The following is a 14,088-nucleotide window of genomic DNA, read 5'->3' on the forward strand; positions in this document are numbered from 1 at the left end:
TGATTTGTCCAAGAAAAGAGCTGCCTCTGGTAAGACTGCGCTGTACACTTGGACCCCGGGCTGAGTAGTTTAATTTGGGACATGTTTCTTTCTGATATCTGTATCTTGGTCTCAAGTCTGTGAAAAGTGAGAGCATGCGTGTTATCTAAATATTCTGGAAGGCTGAGACAGGAGGGTTGCAAGTTCAAATCTAGTGTGGGCAATTTGGCAATTTAATGATGCCCTACCTCAAAATAAAATATAGAAAGGGCCAGAGATGCAGCTCACTTGGGCGACCCTGGATTTTATCCTAAGTACTGCAACAAGCAAAATAAAAGAAAACATGCACACAAAAAAGATAAGATAGCTTTGATATCTCAGCACTAATTCTAAGCAACCACTGGCACTTGAGTTTGTTCTGTGGTTCTTTTTTTTTCAATTTTTTACTTTTTTGGTAGATTTTGTTGCAGTTGCTGTTGGACTTGGAAAACTAAAATTTTATATTATAAATAAATATTGGCAGTGTACTTGAAGGGATCCATAAAACTTCGTATACACTTTTTTAAAGTTTCTGTAATGAAAATTTAAGGGAAAACTGAATCATCTTCCTCATTCAGCTGGTAGCATTATATCACCCTGTCGATGTAGACTCATGCCCAATCCAAATATTTCTCTTCTATGTTCACAAGCATACAACTGACATATCCTTTCTTCCTTGCCGGTCAGTAGGCTAATCTTGCTCTTTTATCGAGAGAGAGTTGTCAGCTAGTCCCATTTTGCACAGGATTTTCTTGGCTTTAGCACTTAAACTTCCACACCCTGGGAATTTCTTCAGGCCTGGGCAATCAGGATACTTTGTCACCCCACACTCAGCTTATTGTCCCCCGCTCCAGGCTGATGCAAAGTGAGCTCTGTTTCAGTCTTCTGCTGAGTGTCATCATGACGGCACACTTTTATTAAAAGATAAACTTGTCGTGTGGAGTCAGGGTTGTACCTATGATGGGCAGGTAGAAAAGCGCAGAACTAGAAACCCCTCTTAAGGACTCTGCTGCTCAACATCACAGTACACAGCTTATGAAGCCCCTTTCTTTCATCTTTCCTCTGAGCTTCTGAGAAATTCCAGATAAAAGAACCTTAAAAATACTGCAGATTTTATTTTTTTTCCTACCAAAACCCACAGCAGAGTCTTTTCCCAGAATGACAAACAAGACATCTGGGGACTTGTGGAGAAAGGAGATAGTTGCATATAAGTGTGACATGCAGGATACCAAGAGACTTTTTCACTCCCCAATGCCCAAATCCCAGTGATCTTTCTTGCATCTCCATTTAGTACTAGGATTTGTCATGCCATGACCTAATTTTCCCTTATCTTTCTTTTCTGATGAGTTGTCTCACAATATCTACTATCCACAGCAAGAGTCACAGACTCAGAGTCAGAGGACTTTGAATGTTTAAAGAAAGTATATGAAACTAGAGGACATATTCATAAGTGAAATAAATCACCCCACATGTGTAAACATCCTGTTGTCTTGCTATTAGAAGAACTTAGAAGAGAAAATAAAGTATAAAGGAAAAATAGATACTGTGAAAAGGAAAGAATCTGTCCAAATGGAAGGAATGACTGGCACAAGGGAAAGGACAAAAGAAAGAAGGAAGGAAAAGAGAGAGACATATTTATGGATGGGTACAGGATAGCTGAGATAATCGTACTGCTGATTTCTGCTGGTCCATTGAAAGGAGAAGTTGATACTTAATTTTTTCCTCTCTACTTTTTAATTTTTTTCTAGATTTTTTGAACAAATTTTGCATGCTTATATCTGGGAATCTGAAAAACTAATTTGAAGACACAATATGCTACCTAAGAACAAGTGTTAAATTTCATTTTGTTTAGTGAAATTCCATTTCATTTCTAATGTTTTCAGTATATTTTATTCTCTTTAAAAAATAAAGACATAAATAAAGTTTACTAGAATTATGGAGCATAGCTCTTCAGAGGTAAGAACTCCAAATATATTTGCTGAGACCAAATCCCTTTTAGATTTCTCCATGTCTCTTTACCTACATCTTTGACAGATTTTTTAAAATCTTTTTTGACTTTTCCTCTAAGTTAACCAAAATTATAGGAAGAGAATACAGTATGAAGGCTTTCTAAAATATTGAAGACAGAGGTGTTTGCCACTTTATGCAATTATACTGCGAAGTTCTAGGCTTTTTTTTTTTTTTTTTTTTTTTTTGGCAGAACCAAGGATTGAACTCAGATCCTTGCGTTTGTCAGTCAAGTGCTTATCCTACTAAGCCATCTCCCCAGCCCTAAAAGAAAGTTTTCCTCTCCTTAAGCTCTTTTTTTTTTCTGAAACCTGGGATCAAACTCAGGCTTTGAGCTTGCCAGCCAAGCACTTATTCTACTGAGCTATCTCCCCAGCCTTAGGCTTTCTGATAAGCAAGTATGAGACAAATGGCCCCATCCTTCTCATTAGAGGTAGATGAGGAAAGTGATGAAGACAATAAACTCTTCACAAACTTCCTGTGCTTGGATCCCAGCTCTGCAATTCTTTAGTCAAATATTAGGCTTAGCACATAACCCTCCATATCTCAGTTTCTTCATCATTAATATGGCAGTAATGACTGCTTAATTTTTCAAATTTTTTAATAATTTTTTATTCATATTAATGAGAAAAAAGATAAAATACAAGTGAAACCGTTTCAAGACAGGTTAATAGGATAGTACAATCATTAATACATTGCATATTGTCTTCATAGTAGTTACTCAGAGGATAAGATGTAGACATGATATCTCATCTAAACAATACTAGTACAAACCCTTCTTCTCATTGAATTAAGAGAAAGGAGCTGCATATCTATCCTAACTATTTTGTATATACACTTGCTTTAACTTGGTCTTAACTGTCCAGCGGAAAAGTGTAACCACAAGGTATAAAAAGAAAAGCTATATTAATATGCTGAGCTATAAAAGGCTCAAGTCAACAACTTCAGACAATTGCCAGTTGTGCTGGTAACTCACCACTATTATGGACTATTGGGCTATCTTGGCTTACTTTGCTGTATTCAAGTTCCTATAATCTTTGGATTGCTATCAAGTAGGAAAAGGTCATTTAAAGACTTCTCTGGCTCTGTTTACAGTTTGAGCCATCTTCAGCTATGCTCTGTAGCAGGTCTTCCTAGCTGACTGTTAGCTGTCACGGAGATGTTGTGACAGTCACTCTTAGTGGCCAACATGACTGGACCTGAGATTCCTGAGGAGCTCATGGGACAATGAGGGCCCTATCCTCATTAGTTGATTGATCCACTGATGCTCACAGCTGGATTTATCATAGGGGGGTGTAGGCAGGTCATAGGATGTGAAGTGGTGGAATTTATCTCTCTCTGATGTTCTTCTCTTGTTCTCTGTTTCCCAGACACCAGGAAAAGAGCAGTATGATTCCACTACTTATTCCTCCATAATGCTTCAATCTTGGAGCCACTTGATCACACAACACACCTGAGCCAGATAATTTCCTCCTATAAGTTTTGTATGCCAGGCTTTGCTATAACAACAGCAGCAACAACAACAACAAAAGCCTGACTAGTACAAAGAATGTTTAACTTAATAAGGACTAAAACTCATTAAAATCAAACATGCTTGGGTTTTGTTGATTATAAGCTCTGAATTTTTACTGTTTAACCTTTTATAAAACCTGGTACATAAAATAATTTAAATACTTATAATTTGTACACTTAGCTTTTGTCATCTATTTTCCAATTTGAATACTTTTTTCTTAACAATGATGATTTTATTATGGAACATGAGATCTTTTGTGTCAGATATATATATATATATATATATATATATATATATATATATATATATATATATATATATGTGTGTGTGTGTGTCAGATATATATATATATATATATATATATATATATATATGTCTCACAGTTACATTTTTCCCTCATTGCTGGATAAAATATCCAACACCCCAAATTAAGCAACAAAAGGTTTATTCAGCTCACAGTTAGTGGAGATTTCAGTCCATATATGGCTGGCTCCAAGGCAGAGTGACACATGGCAGAGGGCAGTAGTTCATGTTGGCAGAAAACAGCAAAGAGCAAAATGAAGAGCATCAGCTGTTGCAGCTAGCCAGCCTCTCTCCCTCCCTTATGTTGTATACAGATTACCCACCCCAGGGCGGGTGTAGAACTCATAGCTATAATCCTAGCATTGGGTCATGAATTAATCACAAACTCTAGAAGCCATCCCAATTACTGCATGAGGCTTTGGGGGAACAACTAGATACAAATCATAACAATAACTTTTAAAATTTCAAACTTTAGTGAAAAATGTTGTCATTCACTGATAAAATATTACTTCTTGTGCATAATATTAGCAACTGTGTTCCCTTTTACCTTCCACACAGTTATTCTTCCTACTTAGTTCCTTTACTTGACCATTATTTGAAGTGTAAGATTTGGAAGTATTTCTTATTCCTTTTGGCCAACACATAAGGACATGGACTTTGTGCATGGGTGCCAAATACACATTGAATGCCTGGTGTACACACAGCAACTTCCAGTAACAATGTCTTGGCTCTGGCTAAATAAAAGCACAAACTGCAGCAGTCTTTAGCATTACAGAATGGTCTTTCATGCCAGGCCTCAGAATTTGTGATGCTGCTGAGTCACTGATTTTTTTTTTTAATTTTATGTATCCACTTGACTGGCCACAAGATGTCCTGAAATTTAGCTAAACATTGTTTATGTGTTCCCATGCTAGTGATTCTGGATGAGATCAGTACTTGGATTAGACTGAATAAAGCAGATTCTTGCTCCAATGAATGGGGACCTCTCTCTCCTCCAATGAGTGAAGGCCTCTCTCTCCTCCAGTGAGTGAGGGCCTCTCTCTCCTCCAATGAGTGAAGGCCTCTCTCTCCTCCAATGAGTGAGGGCCTCTCTCTCCTCCAATGAGTGAGGACCTCTCTCTCCTCCAATGAGTGAGGGTCTCTCTCTCCTCCAATGAATGAGGGCCTCTCTCAGTCTGCTGTAGATCTGAATATAGTAAGAAGAATAAGAAGGAATTTTTTCTGTCTTCAAGATAAAGTATTAGTCTTTTCTTTCTTTTGAGTTTTACTTGGACTGGAATTTGTATCTTTGCTCTCTTGGGTCTCCAACTGGATGAGGGCAGAGCTTAAACTTCTAAGTTTTCACAATCCTATTAGCCAATTTCTATAGAGAAGAAGAAGGAAGGGAAGAAGGAGAGGGAGAAGATGAGAAGAAAAAAACAGATAAACATATACATATATGTTGGAATATATATATATATATATATATATATATATATATATATATATATCCTGTTTTCTCTGGATATATGTGTGTCTTATTAGCTTTGTTTTCCTAGAGAATCCAGATAATAGAGCCACTGGCCGTACATTTAAGGTCCTTGTTTCATCATGCTTTTTTTTTTTTTTTTTAACCATGCACTGACTTAGTCCTTTCACCTTTCCCAATATTTTAATTCCACTTAACTGAATCCACCTAACTGGAGCTCTGTTCAGATAATATAGGGTTAATTCCAGTTCTGTGCAAGAGTGACTGTTACCACCACTGACTGCTTCCTCAGCTCCTGGGCCTAGCCTGTGGATCCAGAGGTGAGAAGACAGCTCCTTGGTCATTCTTGTCCTCTTTCTTGACTATTCTTCCTGCTTTCAATTGCTTCATCAATTTCTAATATTGCCTCCCCCGCATGGTCCATCCTGCCTAAGCACATTTGCATAAAAAGTTGTTACAGAAATGAAAATTACATTAAAATCATCAATGAAGAAGCCAGAAAACGGTTGCAATGCAGCCATTGATATGGAAGGCAGGTTCAAGAGAAGCCGTAACCACAAGCGACACACTAGATAGGATTAAGATGAAAATAGTTGCAGCCAGACAAGGCCTAGCCTAGCAAGATTTACTGTACTTACAAATGGATGAGAAGTGGTTGCACGAGCAGTCCTGATTGAAAAAGAAAACCTGATTTTTTAGTAAGTGACAGATCATTGATGAAATAAACTCAAACAACTTCCAACGAAGTGAGACTACTGCATCCAAATATTTACTTTTTCCAGTTAGCATAGTTTTGTACATTTTGGATTTAACAAAGGATATACTTTGTGTCGCTTGAGTATCTTCTCTTTGCTTATCTGTGATAACATGTGATGATATGAAAGATCAACTTCTTGTGAGAAAGAAGTCTACAGTTAAGGAGAAGCCAAGTTCTCTCTTGTCTCAGGTAAATTTCCTGCAGTAGAGATTTCTGTTGTTACTTTGTAGAGGAGGAATTAAAAGCTAACAAAAACAAAAAAAAAAGAAAAAAAAAAACTTATTTGATACCCCACACAAGCCCTCTCAAGGTATGTTTAATACAACCTATCCAGTTTTCATATTTACTATCCACATACAGAAAATGCCAAGAGTCTAAATATGGCCTTTCTAGCCTACTGTATAAATAGGAAGCTTGATAAAAATGAACAGGGAATGTTCACATTTTAAAATGATTTATTATGGCAAAAGATATATTGTCTCAAAGTACTCTGCTTCCCTTAAAACATATTTATAATATCTTTCTTTTTAAGACTTTTTTTCTTTTTATTTAATTTATTGGACTCAGGGTTTGCTACACAGTTGGGACTCATAGTGATCCTCCTGTCTCATCCTCCTCAGCACTTGGATTAGAGGAGTACACCACCCAGCCCCATTTTGGGACCTCATGGCATGTGGTGCCAGGGATTGAATTCGGGTCTTTGTGCTTTCCAGGCAGGCACTTAGATCGCTGAGCTATATCCCCAGTCCCTATCCTACCTTTCTTGACACATTCTTAAGTACTCCTGGCAGTCCTCGTTTGTGCTTGTACCAGAGGTGATCAGAAGTAGAGACAATGCTCCATCACGTAGGCCATGCCCAGAGTGTGGGATGTCCCCATTTAATATCCTGATCTCTGCTGTTGGGATGACAGAATCATTCCACCACACTTCCCAAATGCTCTATAGCCTACCTAAGTTCTCTCTCTCTCTCTCTCTCTCTCTCTCTCTCTCTCTCTCTCTCTCTCTCTCTCTCTCCTTCTCCCTCTCTCTCTTTCCGTTTAGTATAGGGTGTCTCACTATGCAGCTCAGACTCATAGTGATCCTCCTGTTTCAGCCTCCCAAGTACTGGGATTACAAGTGTGCGTCGCCAGGCCTGGTCTTGGTGGTGGCCAGCTCAGTGCACCTGGGGTCGCAGCCGGTGTGACATGTGGTGCCGGGTATCGAACCCCGACCCCTGTACTTGCCTAAGCAGGCACTTAGCCACTGAACTATCTCACCAGCTCCCTAAGCTTTCTTAAACAGACATGAGCAAGGGATAGTTTAAATCCCTTTCACATTTGACTATCAATAGGCTTGGTTCTTGAGTGAGTTGATGGTATTTTACAACAACAAAATAACTTAATTTCACAACTTGCAAAGAAAAGCAAAAGGTGTTTCTCTTGTACATTTTATTTATTTATTTATTTATTTATTTATTTATTTATTTATTTATTTATTTTGCGGAACTGGGGATTGAACTCAGGCCCTTGTGCTTGCCAGGCAAGCGCTTATTCTACTGAGCTCTCTCCCCGGGCCCATGTGCATTATATTCTTTCAAAATAAAATAAGTACATGTGCTATAACAAAATTGCCTTAATCCTTAACAAACCTAACTTTGACTCAGGTAGTAAATGCCTGTAAACATAGTAAATGAATAAAGTTAGTATTTTTATAACACAAAATAGTATCATTTATAGCTTATCAGTCCTGTGTTGTCCGGCAGGAACTGTAAAGCCTAGTGGAGAGCCATCTTTATACCACAACCATGGAGGCTATTTTTGTTAACCATCTGAATTTATGAACTATAATCATGAGACATAGTACAAAAAAGACAATAGCTTCCTTATTGCAGTAAGAAATCAGTCATTCCTCCCCTCTGAAGAGTTGAGAGTCCCGGGGAAAAGCACAGGGCAAACCAAACTCTCTATTTGGGGCCTGTCTGACTCTGAGCCCTTTGGGGCAAGGCCCAGCCTCGCCTTCTGCATCTTGCTCCAGTCCACTCACCTCAGGCTCCAGTACTGTTTTGTTAGGGTTATTATATAGCCAAGGACTTCTGAACCACAGTGTACAAATGGAGCCCTAGATACTATCTATGTAAGGATGAGCACTTTTTTTAAAGCAAGAATGCCCTTCTAGAAATTTCTAGCCACTTTGTAACTGCATGACTGAACCTGGCAATAAAAAAGTTATTAAATATCTTTTCCAGAAAAAAAAGTAGAATGGATGCTGTTGCTCAGAACCACCTAATGGAAAGGCAGCCTTGTAAAAATGCTACAGCTGTCCTCAGCCATCTTACCACCATGAGTGGAACTGTGTGACTCCTGGATCTTCCTCAAAGTCAAAAGGACAGTAACATTTCAAATCAGTCCAGCACCAGGAGATGGCCAGGAAGGAGCAACTAAAGACACAAAAGAGGACCTTTAGAACAGCCACAGAAAATACCAGGAAGGATGGGTGAGTGGGTTGAAAGCAAAGGAGAGTGTTTTAAGGGGGATTATTTGTTGTCCTATAATTAAAACAATTAAACATTCATTATATGTCTTAATCACCCTGTATTCTTTTAGAGAAATACAAAGGCCATAACCTGTATCCCTACAGTGATTCCCGACTCAGGGTTAAGGGGTTGTTTTACCTTTCATCAATGGGAAGCACTATCTCGGGATAGTTTAGGTTGTCACAACTGGGGAAAGAACCAGTGACATGTTATGGACACTGTCCAGGGAAGCTGCAATATATTCCTCAATGAACAGGACACCCCACCACCAAGTACCCATCCCCAAATGGGAGAAATGCCAAAACTGGGAAGCCCTCAGCATTCAGTGCACCTGGCATAATGATTTTCGTGTGGGTAGAATGTGTAGTTTATTTTTAATTGATTGACAGAGGCTGAAACCAAATACAACTTTCCTCCCCTCTCGCTTCCTCTTTAAGAATGAACACCTTCAGGCACATAACAGACAGAAGGTTAGTTTTTATTTTTAACGCACCTTCATACTTACTGGCTCATTTGATGAACAAACTTTGTTGTATCAAGAGAAAAGCAAGACTTTGTTAACAGAAACAGCACTGAATGTAGGGTCTCAGTTGATTCTGATTTTAGTTATTGGTTGTGTATCCACAGGAAAAGCAGAACTCCTTGGGTTTTAGTAATTTTCATTGATAAAGTGATAGTCCAATATCACACTCATTCTTATTTTAGTTTTAGAAGTAGTACTTGGCACTACAAAAGCCTCCCGATGGTCCACATCGGACAATTGAGACTGAAATGAGCTAGTTCAACTCCCCCAACCCCTCTAATGTGTTCCATAAAATTCAGACAAGGATGCGTCATCTCAGCAGCCCTCACTAAGAGGAAACTTTAGTCTACTGAAGGGGCTTTTGCCTCACTATATTCATGACTGGTTTTTATGACCGTCTCAGTGTGACCACAGATATCATTCACATACAGCTTCTGCTCAAGTGGTTGTCTCATTTTTCCCTGATTTTGCTTTGATGAACAACCATGGCCAGGTGTGGCGGTGAGCCCACTGGCTTCTCGCGACCTCTGCCTGAAAATACAGGCCTTTCGTTCTCGTGGCTGCAAGATACGAGTTTTCCTTCCTTACACCTTCTGAAGCAGCCTCAGAAGAACATCTGTTTTCTATAAGTTGAGGGGAGGGATACAAATGTTTTATTATGCCTCACATAATCTAATATGTTACACTGCTGATGGGCTGTGTATTTTGTTTTGAAAAGATCTGCTCAGAATTCTCTAGAGGAACAGAGGCACAGACAGACCTAGAACAGAAAGCTCAGAGTCCAGGAGATGCCAGGGCATCCTCAGGTCCCCAGGCCGCCAGGCTCGGGGGTCCGATGGACTCCTTTCAAGCCTGCCAAGTGATCACTTAATCCCCTAATAAACTTTATTTATGGAAAAGTACTTGAGATCGCAGGCCACCTGTGCACATCTGCTTGGAAGAAGCAGCAGAGCCTTGGATGACAGCCGTGTTCCTTAATAATTGAGCTAAATCACGGTGAGGTAGATTTAGACTCAGGCCCCTCGCAGTGCATGCTGTGGGGACTGTATCGGATTCCTTTTCAGACAGGAAGACCACCCCCATCAAGACAACCTCTAGCATAAGTCTAGGAGGGGAGAAGCCCCTTTCAGTGCCCAGTCTGTAGCTCCACAAGCTGCTGAGCTCTACTGTGGTTGGTGGCAGGCTTTACCTTTGCATTTTTGTGTTGATCTCTTCCAAAGGACAAGAAGCATCCAGTGCCATATCCTTGACTGTATTGTATTGCCTGAGGTCTAATCATAGAAGAGGCATCTTTCAACCATCTTCTGGAATGACTTTGAGAAAAATTCAATTCTAAAAAGAAAATGCAAACCAATAGAAACTTGAGCATAGGATTTAATCAAACAATTCTCACAGGAGGAAACACAATGGGACTATTAATATATATTTAAAAAAATCCTCAGCACATTAAGTTGAATTGGAGAAATAAAATGAAAATCTAAGCAGGTGCATTTTTATGCCTATATCAGGTGTGGAAAAAATTAACAAGTCTGACAATATCATGTTAGGAAGGATATAGGTAAAAGCTATTACCATTGCTGGTGATTTAAATCAATTGAAGCTATTTGAAAAGTGATTTGTGGATATGTAGGAAAGTTTCAAATGTTTGTATTTGATCACCTAATAATTTTCTTTCCCCATTATATATCCCAGAGAAACTCTTATAGTACATAATTGCTACAAGACATGAAAAATAATTTTTAGGGGATCTTTTCTTCTTTATGATTATTTTTAATCATGAAATTGAAAATAACATCACATGCATCTGCAGAATGTGAAAAACAGCCAGGTGTGCAATTGTACGCCTGTAATTGTATCACTCAGGAGGCTGAAGCAGGAGGATTCCTGGGAGCTCCAGGCCAGCTTGGGCTACATAATGAATCTAAGACCAGCCTGAGCTACATATGAAGACCTTGTCTCAAAGTACTAAATAAATAAATATAAATAAAATGTGAAAAATTCTGTTCTGGGATCTTTATAGAATGAGATACTTTTATTCATGGGAATAAATTAGTAACAGATACTAGTCAGTCTTCTCCCTGAGAGATAGATCAATTTTGTCTCAATGAGACTACAATATTTTTATATCTATTTATTTAAGTAGATTACCCTTAACTTAATGAATGCAAAAGTTGTGGGCTCGATGTGAGCAGCTGCTGTAACAAAAATCTCAAGATGTTTGTTTTTAGCTTAGTGCTTTGGTAAAAGTACATATCATAACTTGAGAAAGATAGTGCCAAGCCATTTAATTGAACTTTTTAATGATAAGTATTTAAAATGAGTTTTTCAAGGTTATTCTCAATAAACTCGTTGAAACAATTCAACGTGATTTTGTCTGTGTCCTCTTGTGTGTTCTTTGTTGCTCCTAGCAAAATTTTATAACAGAAAACAGGAGAGACAGGGAGCCTATCTTCCAGTGGTGTAGAATGAAAATGAGCCCTGAGATAGTTAATTTTAAAAGAAAGAAATTATACAATTATCCAGAAATAGAGGTCTCTTCTGAAGGAATCACGTCTGCTTTTGAAACCAAAACAGCAAACTATAAGGTTCCAGAACTTTCCTGAATATTTCTCATGAATAATTGGCAGCCATCAGACAGGACTTTATTCAACTAAGGCCTAAGAATGGTGCCTTTATATCCCAAATCACTGCTTCAGGGGACCTGAAAGAAGTACTGTTAAAATGAGGATGGAAGGAGAGCACAGGTCAGAAGACAACTTACAACACTGAATGCTGAGCCCTCAGATAACTAAAAGAAAGTTGTGTTGTTTACACCTGATATTGACTAAAAGTGAGTAGACTGAATACATGTGGTGTGAGGAAGTCAGATTTTGGAGACTTGAAGCTGAGGTTACTAACACGTGTTAGTTTTGAGTCCTTTAAGAAATCCATTGTTATGAAAGGATCTTTTAACTCTTAAAATGGTAATGGAGCACTTTTCCTTATTTCACCCAAATGCTGTTCCAAATATTAACAAAGAAAAACTGTTCTGATGGCAAAGCCAGGACTCCATACTCTAACGAACAGGAGAGTTACCCCTGGAGAAAAATCAGGGTCCGACCAAGGAATCCCACTGCTAGGTCAAGAGTATTTGTGGTGCTCATCGAGGAGGCTTGGATCGTTGTGATGCATCATGCCGTAGGTGTGCTTTCCCTTCTTTTTGTTTTTGCAGTGGAAGTCGGTGTTGAGGTTAATACAATATTCAGAGGAAAACAAACTATTCCCAGTTCATTGAAACCCCAAACTCCACATCTGGCTTTGGTAAAGAAGGCACTGTAGGTTTGAGGCTTTAAAATATGGGAAGCCATCAAGTATAGGATGGCTGAAAGGATTGTGCTAAGAATTTTCATCAGTTTCTTTAAAATAGCAGTGATGGGGGCCTGCCCATTAGCTCAGCTGTTTAAGCACCTGCTTATGCAAATGCAGTCAGGCACAGAAAAGTTCCCTTTGATACTGTGGTTGGATCCCCAGCTCCACCTGCCTTATCAGATCTACCCTTCAGCCAGCCTAAGCCTCTCTCTCTCTCTCTCTCTCTCTCTCTCTCTATATATATATATATATATATATATATATATATATATTAGCAGTTATGTGTAGAATTTTCACCTTGGCTAACTCTGTATGCTGGTATCTGTGAACTAAGCAACTACATAGAGCACAGCAATGTGTAATACAAAAGCCAAGCTTGGGAACGTGTCATCTTTGTCTTCTAAATGTGTACCATTCTTAATGTCATATCAATTACTGTCTTTAAAATAAATACTTTCAAAAAAGATAAAAAACAGAGAAGAACAAAAATTTAAGATTTCTTGAAAGCAAGAGGTATCATTCAATCATATGTCCAAACATTCATAGCTGTTATCTGTTAATCTGAGCAACAGATTTGATGATGAAAATAGATAACATATCAACCACTGTTAACCAGCTATTCTTTTTTGAAACTCTGTACTATATGTATTGTTGCATGTTACCCTGCCTCTGTCTTTGTTTCTGATCTTTGTTCTTGCTTTTGTTTTTGCTCTTCAAAATAAAATAAAATTATAATAACAAATGAAACTGGAGACGCATTTGATGAAATGAAGTTCTCCTTGAAGTTGACGTAAATATTTGTCAAAGTTGGAGCACAAGAATTGGCTGCTAAGAAAAGCAGACTTGAACAGCAGGCTAGTATTCTCTCAAGCTAAACTTCTATTTTCCACAGAAAAGGAACCTAAGATCTGGGATCTTTTCCTCCTACTGGTCTATACACCTGAATCTCAGGGCTACTCATACTAAAACAGCTACATTCTGCTGACTCTTCATTTATATCTGGATTGAGCAAAATAATTTTCAGCTCTTACTACCACTTTGGCTCTTAGTTTGTAGATTGTAACATAGCATTTAAATCTCTTCTCACACCACCATAGTGCTCACGCATACAGGATAGGTCTATACCCCACATACACTGCAGACAGCTCCGTCTTCCCCTGAGAAAGGGAACTTTTCTAGTCTGCCATATGCTGTCTTTTCTTCTCACTGTGCAAATTCAACTCATCTACCTACTTACTACTTTGGACTTATATGGGTATAAATAATGAAACACAAAACATACTCATGATCACAAATATATGTTTCTTATTAAACTGTCATGGACGCTATTAATAGAGTTTATTATTTCAACTAGCTTCATTATACTGTGTATGGCTAATGCTCTGTAATTTTTAGGCTTGTTTTTCTTTCTTTGGTGGAACCAGGGATTGAACTCAGGCCCTTGCGTTTGCCAGGCAAGCACTTATTCTACTGAGCCATCTCCCCAGCCCCTAAGCCATTATTTTTGACAAAACATCTTCATCAAAGAGTCTCCTCTGAACTGTTAGCTCCATTCTCTTTCACATTTGATACATTTTTACCTACAAACATGCTAGACCAATGTTCTATACTGAGCTCAATTTATGTTTGTATGAAGTT

This window comes from Octodon degus, unplaced genomic scaffold (assembly GCF_000260255.1).
Source record: "Octodon degus isolate 3935 unplaced genomic scaffold, OctDeg1.0 scaffold00002, whole genome shotgun sequence".
Classification (NCBI taxonomy): Eukaryota; Metazoa; Chordata; class Mammalia; order Rodentia; family Octodontidae; genus Octodon; species Octodon degus.